General features: G+C 32.7%; 1 protein-coding gene across 1 annotated transcript in view; it reads left to right on the top strand.

Annotated features, from left to right (window-relative positions):
• Positions 1-18403, top strand: part of LOC114324661 (KH domain-containing, RNA-binding, signal transduction-associated protein 2-like) — a 1309325-nt gene that overhangs the window by 509294 nt on the left and 781628 nt on the right. The window lies entirely within an intron of this gene.

The following is an 18403-nucleotide window of genomic DNA, read 5'->3' on the forward strand; positions in this document are numbered from 1 at the left end:
GGGAATGTCGCTAGTTTCCCAAACCGCTTCTATTGATTTTGCAACAAGTTCTTTATCAAGATGTTTGCTCTACGTGATGCATTTGGGCCAAGAGCGTGGTGAATATAGGGAATAGTATGTTTGTTTATTAAATGGATTCCGTCAATAAACTTAATTTAAAAAAATAGGAATTTTATGCGGAAATAAAATAGAAACTGAAGTAATAATAAAAAACCAAAGTAATGCTGAGAAATTTATTAAATACTTTTATAGTTTTGTCTGAATTATACAGGGTGTAACAAAAATGCAGGTCATAAATTAAATCACATATTCTGGGACCAAAAATAATTCGACTGAACCTAACTTACCTTAGTACAAATGTGCACATAAAAAAAGTTACAGCCCTTTGAAGTTACAAAATGAAAATCGATTTTTTCCAATATATTGAAAATTATTAGAGATTTTTATTGAAAATGGACAAGTGGCATTCTTATGGCAGGATCATCTTAAAAAAAATAAAAGTGAAATTTGTGCAACCCATAAAAATTTTGTGGGGGTTTTGTTCCCTTAATCCCCCCAAACTATTGTGTACGTTCCAATTAAATTATTACTGTGGCATCATTAGTTAAACACAATGTTTTTGAAACTTTTTTGCCTCTTAGGATTTTTTCGATAAGCCAGTTTTTATCGAGATGCGGCTTCTTTTTTAATATGTTTACATAAAAATTTTATGGGGGTTTTGTTCCCTTAAACACCTAAAATGTTTGTGTACGTTCCAAATAAATTATTATTGTGACACCAGAAGTTAGACACAATGTTTTTAAAACTTTTTTGCCTCTTAGTATTTTTTCGAGAAACGATTTTTTATCGAGATATTAATATGTTTCAAAATATACCTAAAAAATATAGATTCACAATAAATTTTCATATTATTAGCAGGTCGCTATAATCTGACTTACCATGTAAAAATTTGTGTTAGATTTAAAAAACGAATGTGTGTGTACTTTGTACGCACGTAAGAACATATTCTTCTATTATATAATAGGTCATTTAAACGAAGTAAATATACTTAAAAGGCTATTTGTACTTATTTTATTTAAAAATCAAAATCTACCGCGCCGTACGAAAGTTGACGGCATTTCAAACTGCACCACATTCGCGTATACGTCATGTGGCAATATACACAAACTAAACGTTTACACCATAAATTTATATGAATTTAATAAAATTATTAGTTTGATTTTTGTCGAAATAAAATACAACAAAATATAGAGTAAGAAAACAATATAATATATCGTTTTCTTACTCTATATTTTGTTGTATTTTATTTAGACAAAAATCAAACTAATAATTTTATTAAATTCATATAAATTTATGGTGTAAACGTTGAGTTTGTGTATATTCCCACATGACGTATACGAGAGTTTGGTGCAGTTTGAAATGGCGTCAACTTTCGTACGGCACGGTAGACGTGAAGTGGGTTCAAGCCCCAAGCAAGTTATTATTTTTTTATTTTTTTTATAGATTTTATGATTGTAAGTATATTATTATATAATTTTTGAAGATATTCTTCTTTTTTGAAAGTGGTAGATAAGAAAGTTAGTTTGATTTTTAAATAAAATAAGTAGAAATAACCTTTTAAGTATATTTACTTCGTTTAAATGACCTATTATATAATAGAAGAATATCTTCTTACGTGCGTACAAAGTACACACACACATTCTTTTTTTTAAGATGTTCCTGTCACATAAGAATGCCACATGTCCATTTTCAATAAAAAATCTCTAATAGTTTTCAATATATTGGAAAAAATCGATTTTTGTTTTGTAATTTCAAGGAGCTATAGCTTTTTATATGTGCACATTTGTACTAAGGTTAGTTAGGTTCAATCGAACTATTTTTGGTCTCAGAATACCCTGTATAATTCAGTTCCTTTCCAAAAAGTTTTTTTTAACGTTTTCATTCGTTACAGAGTTCTTTTCTATTGGCGTCGAAACTAGCGGGTCAATTTTTCGACAGCTTTTTGGGGGACTATTTTCTATATTTACAAAACAAAACCCATCGAAAACTTTAGTGAGAACAACTTGGTAATTTTAAGAAGAAATGAGTTTGAAAAGCTAAAACACTTTAAATATCTTCTCAGTTAATTAAACTAATGATAGAAGCATAGTAATCAATGAAAAAATTCTTTAAATATATTCTCACTTAATACAACTAATGATAGAAGCATAGAAATCAATGAAATAATCCTGACAGGAAGCAGAACCTACTGAAAATAAAACAACTTTCTCAAAGATGAAGAAAAAATGAGGATTCTCGAAAGAAAAATCATTTAGAGAATAGCAGGCCAATAGCTAAACTGGTGCCAGTCGCACTAACATGACAGCGCTAGCATGGTAGTGGCATCATGTAAACACTTTTTTGCGCTAGTCCAGCGCTGTCTCGAATAGAAAGTTGGTATATTTTTCATGCCAGTGGCTCTCGTCCGCGTCTCCTTTAACCCCACGCCAGTGGTTGTAGACACGTGTAAACATAGCGTTCCAGTCGCTGGCGTACCTCTGATGTGAAGAGTAAGGACCAAACTAGACGGGCCACTCTGCAGCGCTACTCTGTGGATCGACAGAGTGGCTGAAACAGGCGATTTTTTAGCTCCGGCGACTAAGCTGCGAAGTGGATCGTTTGGAAGGGTGCGGCGTTTCATATAATGAGTAAGAAAAAAAAGTAAGCTTGTTCAAATGAATAAAAACGTGCCGGCTAATAATCTTTTAAAAAAGTGTGTTCGTCAAAATCGGCGTTTGTAATGTCCATAGTTTTAAATATTTTATAAAATTTCTACCCTTTTGAAAAAATACCATTAAACTGCATAAATGGAATTAAGAAGAACCAAACAAAAGCAGCTATATCACAGAAAGATACACATAAAAAATTAACCAGTACATCTGGTATCCTACAGCCGTAAAATAGTTTGATACAATTTTCAACACAAAAAACACACAAAAATAATAAGATTCCCATTACAACTGAGTGAACGAGGTCCTGTTTTTAAGGAGATAATGACATTAAATATATGTAAACATGATAACGCAACCCTCTTTTAACTGATATCTTATCGTTTTGTTTTCTACAACAAACAATAAAACCTTTTTTTGCAGAGGATGGGACCCCACTATTTAACATAAATAAACAAACAAGATTATGAGTATTTATTTTGTTCAGTTCACTGATGGATTCAGACGAGGAAAGTCTCCTTTCTCGTCATAATGTATAATGAAATGTAAATATAAATAGAGAAAATATTGCTTACCGGATTTATTATTTTCGATAGGGCTACCTTCTGTAAAATCAGGAACAAATAATTCCATGATCTCGTCCCACGCTTTTCCTTTTAATGCCCTATAAATATACCCTCGGGTTCTTGTATATTAGTATGGTATAGTTAGACCCAAACCCAGACATCCAAAGTGAAAGTTATCCTCCAACACCAAATTGTTCTATATGGTCCACATAATGTTCAGAAAAAAGTCACACCATTTTGAGCGTCGGGTTTGGGGGGAGAGGGGGGAGAAATCTACAAATTCGTAGTTTTTTTACGTTTTTCGTCAATATTTCGAAAACTAAGCGGTTTAGCATGAACAACCTTCTACACAAAATTGTTCTACATTAAATTTGAAATAAAAAAGGCCCTATGCATAACCCTTCTAAAATGAACGGTTCCAAAGTTACGGAGGTAGTATAGTATAATTGGTCAAAAAAAAGACCTAACCCAGACATCCAAAGTAAAAGTTTTCCTTCCACACCAAATTGTTCTATATGGTCCACATGTTGTTCAGTAAAAAGTTACACCATTTTGAGAGTCTGGTTTCGGGGGGGGGGAGATGGGGGAGAAGTCGGTAAATTAGTAGTTTTTTTAAGTTTTTCGTCAATATTTCTAAAACTATGCTTTAACGTAAGGAATGTTCTGTAGAAAAATATTCTACATACAATTTAAAACAAAAAAGGTTCGATACATAATTGTTATAAAATCAACGGTTCCAGAGTTACGGAGGGTGAAAAGTGGAGGTTTTCGATACTTTTTATACCCGACGCTCAAAATGGTGTGACTTTTTTCTGAACATTATGTGGACCATATAGAACAATTTGGTGTTAGAGGATAACTTTCACTTTGGATGTCTGGGTTTTTGGTATAGTTATATCATAAATATTGCCCAAAAAATATAAAAAGTATCGAAAGCTTCGACTTTTCACGCTCTGTAACTCTGGAACCGTTGATTTTATAACAATTATGTATAAAACATATTTTGTTTTAAATTTCATGTAGAACATTCTTGTATATAACATTGTTTACGCTAAAGCATAATTTTAGAAATATTGACGAAAAACGTAAAAAACTACTAATTTACCGGCTTCTCTCCCATCTCCCTCCCAAACCGGACGCTCAAAATGGTGTAACTTTTTACTGAACAATATGTGGACCATATAGAACATTTTGGTGTTGGAGGAAAACTTTTACTTTGGATGTTTTGGTTAGGCCTTTTTTTAAACCAGTTATACTATACTACCTCCATAACTTTGGAACCATTCATTTTAGAAAGATTATGAATAGGGCCTTTTTTATTTCAAATTTAATGTAGAACAATTTTGTATATAGGGTTGTTCATGCTAAACCGCATAGTTTTAGAAATATTGGCGAAAAACTTAAAAAACTACGAATTTACCGATTTCTTCCCCCTCTCCCCCCCCCCCAAACCCGACGCTCAAAATGGCGTGACTTTTTTCTGGACATTGTGTGGACCATATAGAACAATTTGGTGTTGAAGGATATCTTTCACTTTACTGTACTATACTATACTATATAGCCGGTCTGTTTTGGAATTCAATTAAAAATCTTTCGGAATCAAAATTCATTTTACGTGCTCACCGTGTAAACTCTCGTCAATATTTGCTGCAGCTACAAAAGTGGCCCGTCTGAATGGGTTTTGCCACTAGTGGACGCCACTAGCAGTGAGGCTCGGCGACTGGCCACAGTCGCTCGTCTGGGGTGCGACATCCACTTCGCATAAGAACCCACGGTAAATCATCGGAAGCTGCTTTGTGGATCCACAGAGTAGTGCTGCAGAGTGGCCCCTCTGGTTTGGCCTTAAAGGTTTAGTAGCAGTGTTTGGTTTTTAATCAGAGTGGTGCCAGTTAGTGGATACATGTAAACGTGCCAAAATTCGGACTAATTCCCCGCGACAAATGAATCGGAAGAGCCTAAAAAGGGCGGCAATAACTCTGATCGCAGTGTAGATGCCATGATGAATGAATATGTCAAGGGGGTAGAAAATAAATAGTGGGGGCCAAGAAACGAGACGTTTTTGAGACGGTGCAATAGTGCAAAAGTAATTAGTAAATTAATTAAATGTGTTGATATTTAAGTATTGGATTTTTTTATGCGATAAAGCATCGTCTCTTAACTCAGTCTCCGCTTTATAAAAGAACAAAGCCTAACCAAATTAAGACCTCAAATCTTTTATATAAAAAGGTCAGACACGCCTCTTAAACTTCATTATCTGTTTTACTTCCGCTAAAAAGTATGCAAATTTTCGCAATATTTAATAGGCCATATTTCCAGGATAATACAATAATGGTTCTATTAGGTGCGAGGAGGAGGCCAGCATTCCAAAGTTCAATTCATTTAGTCTCCTTAGAAAGGAGGAAAGGAGCGCGTACTCCCGTAAGGTATTTCTCCCTTATTCGTTTATTACCTCCCTCTTCGGATAAGTCAGGAGCGGAATTAAGGCTTGGAGATGTTTATGAAAGAAGCTGAAAGGTTCAAGGGGAAAGGGATAACGTATATAACGAATGAACGATTTACCTGAGGGTTTTTCTGTTAACGTAAAAATGCAGAATTCCTTACGTTACGTAGAATATCGAATATTGTTATATTGTTAAAGGATTGCAAGTCGACATAGAAAAAATATTATTAATTTTTTAACTGTATTAATATATTATTTTTGTTAAAATATTTTGTTATTCTCTATTAAATATTTTAATCATTTGTATTATCTTATAGATTTTAGAATAACAGTTCTTTTGGTTCGAATAACTAGTTACAACTTTTCGAAAGCTGCACCTCTCATACTTGCTGCTGAAACTTTTTTGATCCCTGCTGAGCTTTACCTTGATTTATCTAGTAGTTCCAAACAGTCCAAGTAGCCCGATCAAAGAACAATCTGACCCCCAAAAAAAAATAAAGGAAGGATAAAAATTTGGGAACAGGTAGTTGAAATTGTCTATTATTACATAAGAAAAAGTTTACAATTCTACATCCCCTCCATTTTACAAAAATGGAGAGGAATGCCCCCTCTTGAAGGTAAAAAAAAATACATTCAAAATAAGACCGGAATTAGATAAAATGACTAATTTTAAACAACTTTTGTTCTATAGAGTTTTTTCACTAAGTCAATAGTTTTCGAGTTATTTGCGAGTGCATATGTTCATTTTTAATAAAATAAAACATGTTTTCGAACGGTTTTTCTGAGATAACACTTAAAAAGTAAGTTTAGCGAACAAAATATTCTTAGCAAAAATATAGCTCATAAAAATTGAAGAAAATGGTGTACACATTAGGTATGTAGACCCAGTAGAAGCAGGGTTGCAGCTAATGAAAAGTAGGTTCTTCTTTGTCAAATTCCAAATCGAATATTTCAATGTGAAATAACTCAAATACACTTTTAAATGCACTTTTCGGGGAAAATTCATTTTAATTTTTTTAAAGTGTTTAAAAAAATGTTTATTTTTGTTTTAAAAAATTGTAACAATAAAAGTAAATGAGTTAGGCTCAAAATATTGTTGGTCCCTTTTATTTTTTGGAAAAATAAACACGAAAATCACCCCTTAATTAGCATCACAAATAAAGTTTATCATTACCACTTTACCAGTTATTTAGTCTATTTATTATTTATATGATCTGTAAGTTTTATCGGTTCCAAGTGCTTTTTTTTAAGATGTAGTTAAAATGTCTTGAGCGACTAACTATGTAATCTGTAACCACGAGTTTAGCCAAATTTTGAACAACCCTAACAGAACCAATTTTTGTCTAACAAGAAAACAAAAAATCAAAAATATTCAGAAAAGCAAAAGGTACATTTTATGACTCTGAGATTTTTGGTATTACTAATAATTTTTAAGTTAATTCCATAAACAATTCCGATTTTTTTTTAAAGTAAAAGAAAATTTTTTATTTTAAACCCCATTTTTTTCAAAACTGAGCACTTTAAACCAATAAAACTTATAGATAATATAAATAATACATAAATAAAGTAAATTGTGAAGCGGTAACGATTAATTTTATTTGATAAGCTAATTAGGGAGTGATTTTCGCCATATTTTTTTACCAAAAAATAAAATGGACCCACAATATTTTGAGCGTAACTCACTTACTTTTAATGTTACAAGTTTAAAAAAAAATACAAATAAACCTTTTTTTAAACACTTTAAAAAAGTCGTAACGAATTTTCCCAGAAAAGTTCTCCGTTTTTTGGCTATTTCACATTGAAATATCCGATTTGGAATTTGACGAAGAAGAACCTACTTTTCATCAGCTGCAACTCTGCTTCTACTGTGTCTGCAGACCTCACGCATACACCATTTTTTTTTCAATTTTTATAAGCTACATTTTTATAAGCTTCCTTTATTTTTTTTGAGGTTTTCGTAAAATTTTGTGTTCCTTGATCGGGCTAAAGGAGGATATGACAGTTATAGAATGGACATCATCATCATTATCATTCTTTTCACCTTTATATTATCTTTGCGGGCCGACTTTCCCAATTACAACTTTCCATAAATTTCTATCTCGACGTTATACCTGCCCTATCTTAAATTATGTTCTCTTATTTTTGCATTATTAGGTGCCACCCCTATTCTTTCGCTAGTATTTATGCAATTTTAAATTTATTATTTTTGGCCACTTTAGTCATCAATGTAACCGCTTTTATTTTTGCCATATCTATTCTGGTTCTTCTTTCTATTTGACCGTCCAATATTATGTCCCGCACATCAAATTTCGTCTTATGGCAGTTTTATAGAATTTTATTGAAGTGGGACTTGGGGACTTTTTGCCCTTTTTAGATGGGGAAAAAGTATTGAATTAACGACAGTCATCGCGACCGTTATTGCTTCGACGAAATAATTTTTAAAGCGAAAACTTCTTTAGGGACGTTGTGCAGTTGTGCACTTTTTGGATGGAAAGAAATATTGAATTAGCGACCGTCATTGCTTCGACGAAATAGATTTTTGAAGTGAAAGCTTCTTTAGAGACGTTGGGCACTTTTTAGATGGGGGAAAAGTATTAAATTGGCTACCGTCATTGCTTCGACGAAATAAATTACACTTCTTTAGGGACGTTTTGCACTTTTTAGATGTTGTTCTAATGCATTATTTTCTTATGGCATTTTTGTAATTAACTAGTTTTGATGGGAATTAAGCCACAATTTTACTAAAAAAATGATATTATTAACGTTTCGACGTCCAAATCGGATGCCGTTGTCAAAATACAAAAAATATTAATGAATTAAACAAAAATATTGTTGCTTAGTAAAAAATTCTTCTAATAATTTATTTAATCTGACTCATTTATATCGGCACTTTAGACATATATTATACATTTTAAAGCAGAAGACTTTAAAATGATATTGCCAATATTTATAAGTTGCGTTCCTAGGACGACTTTACTAAAAGATAGTTCATTTGATTACATGAAATCAACCCCAACTCAAGAATATCCAGAAAATTAGGAAATGGTTGAATGCTCGAATAAATGAATTTTAAAGTCAAAAGGCAGATATCGAGCACTGAATTTAATTGCTAAAATATAATTAAATTCAGTGCTCGATATCTGCCTTTTGACTTTAAAATTCAAGAATATCCGTCATAAAAAATTATAACATGTTATCTGTCTTTGAAAAGACAATCACATGCAAGGGTGACAGTAAAATTCTCGAATTAGAGATCCATAGTAAATCACGAGGGAAAACCAGGAAAAACCTCGTGATACTATCCCGACATCGTGACTATTAGGTCTTACTTTTGTTTACTCTCAAAATATAAATGAGTCAGATAAAATAAATTATTAGAAGAATTTTTTACTAAGCAACAATATTTTTGTTTAATTCATTAATATTTTTTGTAATTTGAAAACGGCATACGATTTGGACGTCGAAATGTTAATAAAATCATTTTTTTAGTAAAATTGGGGCTTATTGCCCATCAAAACTAGTTAATTACACTTCTTAGATGGAGAAAAAGTATTGAGTTTGCGACCGTCATCACTTTGCCGAACTAAATTTCGTACGTATATAATATATATTATGTGTATGTATACATAAATAGCATAGAACGTACGCAACGCGTATATAATATAGGTAAAGCACTTCTTTTTGGATGGGGAAAAAGCATTGAGCTCGTAATTTATATACTATAAGAAGTTTTCACTACTATCGGCACTCCCATGAGTGCTTTAATTTTTTTTTTTTTAGTTTTATAGCAACCGACAACATATCGATCGCCATTTCATCTACCACTCCGTAACTCTTCTACATTCATCTCCAACTATCTCTCCATTACTCTGTAATACCGATCTTAAAATTTTCAAATATCTTATATTGAATATAAGTCAGTCTCGCACTTATCCTAATGTTAATTGTTAGTTTCCTTTCTTATTGAGTGCCCACCGCAGTATCTCTCGAGGAACTCTATCATATGCTTTCTCGAGATAAACGAGTTAAGGGTTTTACGTTGCCATTAAGTGAATCAATTTAGGTAAAATGCTAATATTCTATAAAATTAGCAGCCACCATGTAAGCTAATACCAGTTTTACGAGAGAGCAAAAGTACGTGTTAACGAATGGCTGACAGAGGAAACTAAAATCAGACGTGGGGTAAAACAGGGATGCATCGACAATCCTTTTTAATACATACTCGAAAGAAGTCCTAAATTTCTTGACGGTGAAACAGCTGGGATAAAGGTAAATGTAGTTCTCATTAACAACATTAGATATGCGCATGACACTGTCACCTTAGCCGAAATATTGAGGATCTTCAGAATCTGGTGACTCTGGACAAGAATACGGTCGGACAATGCACGTCAAGAAGACAAAATTTATGATAATATTGAACAAGAAACAACGAGAATATTTTCATAAACGGTACCAATGTCGAACAAGTAGACCAATTTGCATATACCAAGTGTCCACTTATATTTTCCCCCATTTTAACTGCCTATAACTTCTAAACGGCTTAAGATAGGAATATGCGGATTTCGATGAAATATTTTATTTTAGTAAAAGTTTTTTCTGAATGGATTGAATTTTTTATATTGCTTTCAAATACGAAAAGAAAAATGTCGGATTTTTGAAAAAAACGTTGTTGACTTTTTTTTAATGGAATACCCAGTATATTTTTCTGTAAATTGAAAGAACGATCATTCACCTATCCATCGATATAAAGTTTTTCAAAATCGGTTGTTAAATTACTGAGTAATTAATTTTTAAAATGAGCGGTGCAACGTTGATATCACATATTATACCTAAATAACATAACTAAGCAAAACGATATTATGTTATGTGATTTCCACATTGCATCTTTCATTTTAAAAATTATTTGCTCAGTCATTTGACAACCGATTTTAAAAAAATTAATGTCGCTGGATAGGTAAATGACCCTTTTTTCAAGCTACAAAAAAATATACTGGGTGTTTCAATAAAAAAAGTCAACAACGTTTTTTCTCCAAAAATACGCCATTTTTTATTTAAAAGCGACATAAAAAATGGCCATTTACCTAAAAACTTGAAAAAACGGTCATTTCCCTACCCAACGATATAAATTTTTTTCAAATCGGTGGTCAAATGACTGAGCAATTAATTTTTAAAATGAGAGATGCAATGTGGAAATCACATAACATAATATCAATTTGCTTAGTTATGTTATTTAGGTATATGATATCCACGTTGCACCTCTCAATTTAAAAATTAATTACTCAGTGATTTGACAACTGATTTTGAAAAACTTTTTATCGCTGGATAGGTGAATGACCTTTATTTCAATTTACAAAAAAATATACTGGGTGCTCCATTAAAAAAAAGTCAACAACGTTTTTTTCAAAAATCCGCCATTTTTCTTTTCGTATTTGAAAGCGATATAAAAAATTCAGTCCATCCAGACAAAACTTTTACTAAAATAAATCATTTCAGCGAAAACCGCATATTTCTATATTGAGCCGTTTAGAAGTTATAGGCAATTGAAATGGGGGAAAATATAAGTGGACACCAGGTATTATAACAATGATTAACTCTACAAATGATTACTCCCACGAAATCAAAATGAGAATAAAAAAGGCTAAAGCAAATTTTAACAAAATAAGAAGAGTGCCCTGCAAAAGATCTTTGAATTTGAAGCTAAGAGTCAGGTTGGATTGGTACTACGTTGTCTTGACTGTTTACTATGTTTTATTGAATGGAAGCTTGAACCTTGAATGCAACATCAATGAAAAAACTGAAATCCTTCGAGCTGTGGGTGTAAAGAAGAATTCTGAAAATATCGTGGACAGAACTCGTCACAAACAAAGGGTTCTGAGAAAAAGGAATAAAAAAATTGAAAGGACATATCGGTAAAGGGGATTGATTTTGGTATAACCCAACTAAAACTTATGAAGAAATGTAGTTAGAGAAGTCAACCCCGCGTTGGGATAAAATCACAGAGACTGATGAATGTGGTGAACTAATTCATTACGACATTGACCTTTGGTTGTCATTGGATACACGAAGTAACACAGAACAGGATCTAATGCAATGGTATACGTAAAACATCATTGATTGCTTCTGAATGTTGCACATTTTGAATAGATTCATTATTAAATGAATAGTATTTTTTTAATCAGTATTATTCATTTACGTGAATACGCTGGTTCAGGCATACTCTGTTTACGTTCTGAGGGGTTTATTCAAAATATTTGGTAGACATTTCACCTCAGTTTACATATTAACGCCACCTACTCGAAGCTCCACTTAATACTAAGACGCGCCCTATCATCATACGAACGAAATAAGATTGTGACTGTTGCTCAAAATACGGAATTCAAAATTAACGTCAGTGATAATGCGACGTTTGAGTTACCCTCTTTAACATGTCAACGTTGTATATTTCGGCGACAAAGTGATTACCCTTGATAAATAACTCGTAAACGGTACTTTAAGGTAATAGGATATTCTCACAACGGAGCATACTATTTTGTAACGAAAGGTAGAATAGCAACGATAGCATAAACGACGGGACAATTTACATGATGGAAGTTAAGATTTGATTGAATGACTCCTAAATAAAAGGCCTTTATCTCAAACTAAGAGATCAGTTAACTTAGAGTGTACAGAATATTCGAGAAAGAATGAAATACAAATTCTAATATTAGCAGTACACTTTGAATATAAAACGTAATCAGTACAACATTCTTGTATAAATCTGAGGGAAGGCTACGATATTCAATAGTACATATATTTTAATTACTACATTCTGGATAAAAATTTATTTTGCCATTTATGGCTCGTCAGCCGGACTTCGCAATAAAACGAAAGTACATAATAGGCGAGCGACAGCAGCCCCTAAAATTACATTATACCGACCACGAACATCAACTTTAAGGTGAATGACCAGTTTTGGGGATTCTTTATGTTTATTAGGTGGCTGAATCTGAATATGAAGTTGATTGTTATCTAGAATTGGTGGAACATGCTCAAAAATCAAATTTTATGCAAAATGCGAAATATGAATTTTGATGATTTTTCGACTTTACCTCGCCATATCTTTGGTCGCTGTAAATATTTCCCTTTGAAAATTTTACTATGTCATCTTTGAAGGATTGAGATAACAACGAGCTTTGTAGAAAATGTTTAAACAAATTAAAAAACGAGTTGTTAATTTTTAAACATTTTGTTGTCAGATTTCATTAGTTTCATGTTTACTTAAAACAGTTTAGTGAAAAAGTTTTTAGTTTATAATTTTAACCAACACAGCAATAAAATATAGTTCATGAATAAGTTTTGCGAAAAATTTTAAGTCAAACAGGCAATAGGAAAAAAGTTATGTGACTTTATAGACGAACGGCACACCCCAAAAAACGCTTATTCCACAAGATACTGTGTGGTGTGATGACCACGGTGTGGTGAATGGCTAATTTTGGTCACACGTTATGTTTTTGATGGTGCTGAAAACGAAAATTAGGTTTATTTTGAATTTTAATCGCAATTTTTCCCTAGAAATAAAAAAAATGAAATCACATTTTTTGCGTTTAACTCGCTACAACTCTGTTCCATTTTAATATTTTTTTCTCAAATTTTTGTAATACATAATATATATATTTCTTACCTTTTTGAAAACAATGATACCTGTTTCAATATTTATGTCTTATTATAATAAAAGTTATGAATTGTATTGCAAAGTTTTATCTCAAAAGTAAAATTTAACTTTTTAATCAAGTTTAAGTTCAAATATAGGGTACAAAGAATAAAATGTTTTATAGAAAATAGTGCAACTTATAATTTTAAGAAAAACGTTATTTAATTTTTTTTTATTTTTAGGGTAAAATTGCGATTTTGACAATGTTCCCCTATTCAAAATAAACCTCATTTTCGTTTTCAGTAGCATCAAAAACATAAAGTCAGACAAACATTAGCCATTAACTACACCGTGGTCAGTACCTCGAAAAATAAGCGTTTTTTTTAAGGAGTGCCACTCGTTTATAATATAGACACGCGGACATTGAAGGCAGAAACTCTATCGAAACTTCAAGCTTTTGAGCTATGTTTGTGCAGATGGATCCTGAAGATAGCATGGACAGACAAAGTCACCAATGAAGAAGTACTACGGAGGATGAACTCAACCGCAGATTTAGTCAACATCGTGAAGCCGCTGCAGTGCTTCGGACATATTATGAGGAATCAAGGTAGATACGAGCTACTCCAGTGCATTTTACAAGGTAAAATTGAAGGGAAAAAGGCCCCAGGATGAAGAAGAATATCCTGGCTTGCTAACCTGAGAGTATGGTGTAGAAAGACCTCAACACAACCATTCTGTATAGCAATCAACAAAGTCATCATAGCTAGAATGATCGCCAACGTTCGAAATGGACAGGCACTCTAAGAATAAGAAGTAAATAAGCCAAAATTACTATAGCAACAAAAGAAAAATGTACGGACCTTCGTTTGCCATATTTTGGGCGTAATTGTGTTGTCGTTATTCCATTTAAATTATGGTTACCTACCTTATACTTTCATTTACAAATTTGCAAAAGGCGATAATAAATAGTTTTATTGATTTTATCGAAATCATGTCGAAGTCGTGTCGTTACGGAACTGAGTTATAAGAATTTTCTTTCAAAATTTTTTCTTAATCTCGATGATGAATTAACGTTTTGTGAAATTTTTAATTCTAGTAGTAATAAGATTGTGAAGTTTTTACTCAATTTAACTTCATTAGAGATGCGTCGTTGGACACAAATTATAAAAATTAACCTGAGCCTCTGAATTTTAGGGCAATTCTCTCTGAAGCGGGATATCAGGAATTTGAGATAATACTTAAAAGTGTTATAACTGCTTTTTTAGTCTTATGGTTTTCGAAAACTCAAGTTTAGTTTGTAGTATGTTTTGAAAAATAAACTCGAAAGTTCAGCAAACCTTAAATAATTTTACTTAATAGGCGACTTGTATGGTTTGAAATATTTCATTTTTTTAGTATTTTAAATAAAAGCGCATAACTTCAAGAATACTGTCAGAAAACTTGAGATTGATCAGAGTAAAATTACCAGAGATACAGCTTGTTGAATATCCCTACATTTGACTCGCTTTGCCGTTTCGCGTAAGGCACGCTTGAGCGTAGTGAGAAACGTTCAACAACTGTTCGCCTTCTCTTTTGTAGGTTACTCCGCGATTCAAAATATTCCGATGTGCATCACTTTACGATTTGACAGACAAATAAGACGATGAAGTTATCGAAACTTTAAATGCGATTTTCTCAAAACTTCTAGTTGAAATGCGGTGGACATTGTAACTCAAAAACTACTCCACTGATCCACCTGAAATTTTGCATACATTTCCTTCATTTAGATATTTCGAGAGGTAGCGCTTTCGAGATATGTTTGTTTTTATGCTTATTTTTTCTTTAGAAATAATAAATATTTTCACCCTGTTTTTATAAAGAATTTCGTACTTTCACGAACTCAAAAATATTGTTAAAAATAAAAAAAAAGAATGTGTGTGTACTTTGTACGCACGTAAGAAGATATTCTTCTATTATATAATAAGTAATTTAAACGAAGTAAATATACTTAAAAGGTTATTTGTACTTATTTTATTTAAAAATCAAACTAACTTTCTTATCTACCACTTTCAAAAAAGAAGAATATCTTCAAAAAGTATATAATAATATACTTACAATCATAAAATCTATAAAAAAAAATAAAAAATAATAACTTGCTTGGGGCTCGAACCCACTTCACGTCTACCGCGCCGTACGAAAGCTGACGGCATTTCAAACTAGACCACATTCGCGTGTACGTCATGTGGGAATATACACAAACTAAACGTTTACACCATAAATTTATGTGAATTTAATAAAATTATTAGTTTGATTTTAGTCGAAATAAAATACAACAAAATATAGAGTGAGAAAACAATATATGAGATGAAGATTTGTAGAAAGTTTCTTCGTAATCAGATTATGTAAATTAAGGCATTGCCTACTAATAGGTAACTACATTATTTTGTTTACATTTTTCAAATGGATAGGTATTGAAACTATTAGGTATTTCCAACTAAAACATTTAGAATTACGTACCTGCGGCTTTTCAAAACTATTTAAAAAGTCACTATAATTATAAATTTGATTTTATTTCTGTCCACACATCAATAAAAACTAATATTATACAATATTTTTGTTTACCGATAATCTCCATATTGAACAATTATTGACAGATCATTTCAAAATTTCAACACTCAATCAGAGCCCGTATAACCACTAATACCATACTGTTGGTGTGCGCATGCGCGGGGATCAATCAAATTTTACCCTCAATCGATTCGCCGCTAAAGAAGAATATCTTCAAAAACCTCGACAGTGTTACCTCGAAAAACTCATAAGCTAATAAAATATTTTTGAATTTTTTGTTTCACCTAATCCAGTGAGGAGTTATGATGTCCATCGCAAAATCCATTTTTTTTTTGAGGTGTCACCGTTGGCTTATTTTTCTTTAAAGCTTTTTTTTTAAATATTCTGTGAATTGTACTTAATATTCCTATTTAATTTAGAAATAAAATAATTTTACCACATTTTCAAAAAAAAATTGCAAAAATTAACTTGAAATGTTGATTTCAAACCATACCCTCCCCTTAATGGTCAATAGATGACTATATCTATTTTGTATTATTTTCAATACATGCACAAAATTTATGTTAATTACACAAGTTATGCACATATTACACAGTTATGCGTGTATGCACAAGTTAATGTTATTACAGAGTGGGCCAAATAAAAGGAGTCACCACGATATTTGGCAGTATTTATTAGATTTTAAGAAAATAAAAAAAAGGTCAATTTTTGATCTAAGCGGGACACATTTTTACGGTACAAACATCTGTCATTTGTCAACTACCTCCCTGCCACTTCCCCCACCTCTTGTTTTTAAATAGGAAATAGGGGTCGTGTGCTAGCTCATTTGAAAGGTTATTCAATTCTCTATTCAGTAATATCAACATTGACATAAAAATGTATACATGTCCAATAAAAATTATTTTAAATTAAATTAATTGACAAAAAGAAGAATGTATGTAATTTATTTAACTCAGAATACATTCTACTGCTGATAAAAAACAGAAAAAATGTTTATTTGATAAATAAACACTGTTTGTTGCTTAAGTTCAATATTCAACCTACCAAGAGGCAGATTGGTGGAAGCTTGAACATTAAAATTAAGCAAAAATCAGTGTCTATTTATCAAAAAACATTTTTTTCTGTTTTCTGTCAGCAGTAGAATGTGTTCTGAGTTAAATTAATTACATACATTCTTCTTTTTGTGTCAAATTAATTTAATTCAAAATAATTTTTCTTGGACACCCTGTATACATTTTTAAGTCGATGTTGATATTACTGAATAGAGAATTGAATAACCTTTCAAATGAGCTAGCACACGACCCGTATTCCCTATTTAAAAATAAGGGGTGGGGAAAGTGGAAGGGAGGGAGTTGACAAATGACAGATGTTTGTATCGTAAAAATGTGTCCCCCTTAGATCAAAAATTGACCTGTTTTTTTATTTTCTTAAAATCTAATAAATACTGCCAAATATCGGGGTGGCTCCTTTTATTTGGCACACTCTGTATAGCAGTTTCTACAGAGTGCCTTTCTCAAGTGATGCATTTTACTCATGCCATGCCACATTGTTTGATTTGCTTGTCTAGATAATGTTTAGAAGAAATGCGTTCAATGTGCTTCCCCGTTTAGGATTTTGTCCTCTTCAGGGTTTGAGGTGAATGTATTGTGTTGGCAGCAAAGCAAACAGTCCGAAAACCACACCGGGGCAAGCGCCGTGTCCTGGTGTTCTTGGATCCTGGGTTATGCCAGACGGTGTTGTCCAGAAGGCCAGAAGTCAACAGAGAAGAAAGTTTGATGGATTGGTGTTGGTTCCATAGACATTTACGTGTACTGTCCGTGCTTTGCTTTCGACCAAGCTCCCTAGAAACCATTGTACAACGACAGGCGAACCTGCGTCCCTCGTCGGCGGTCAGGAGGTGGCTTTGAGCGCAGCGTGGACAGTGAGCGTTCGAGTGGAGAAAATAGTTGCGGCTATTTTCTTGGGACGAACAGGTATAATTGTGCAATGAAGTTGGGAAACCGCAAAAAACCAACTTCTCCCTGTTCGGGGTAAGGAAGAGGAAATGTTAGAGGTGGGTACGGAAGGCTAACGGGGTAGCCTCAAGGATGTTTTCGTACTCTACCGGGAGTTCGTCAATGCATGTTTGCATTAGAGCGGACGGTACGTGAATCTTTTTGCGTTTGGGCTTTCGGTAGAGTACGTGGCCGGAAGATGAACAGGAACATTTGAGAGATTCTTGTGTGTCGGAAGGGGGGCCGTTGATTACTTTGATTGTGAAGTTCCTGTTCAGAGAGTTTATTCTCTCGGTGATTTTGGGGATGTTCGAGATGTTATGGATTTCGTTTGAGGGATATCGCCAGTGCTCATAGTTACATCTACGCAAGACTCTGCGCTCCGTCCTCAACAACCTCTCTTGTTTTTGTCTTGAGCAAAGAGAGTAGATACATGATTTGTACTCCATGACGGGTCGAATAAAGGTCTTGTAAGTGTGAATGAGAGTCTTCTTGTGTGTCTTGCCAATTTTTCCCGA

This window comes from Diabrotica virgifera, chromosome 2, assembly GCF_917563875.1.
Source record: "Diabrotica virgifera virgifera chromosome 2, PGI_DIABVI_V3a".
NCBI classification, from domain to species: Eukaryota; Metazoa; Arthropoda; class Insecta; order Coleoptera; family Chrysomelidae; genus Diabrotica; species Diabrotica virgifera.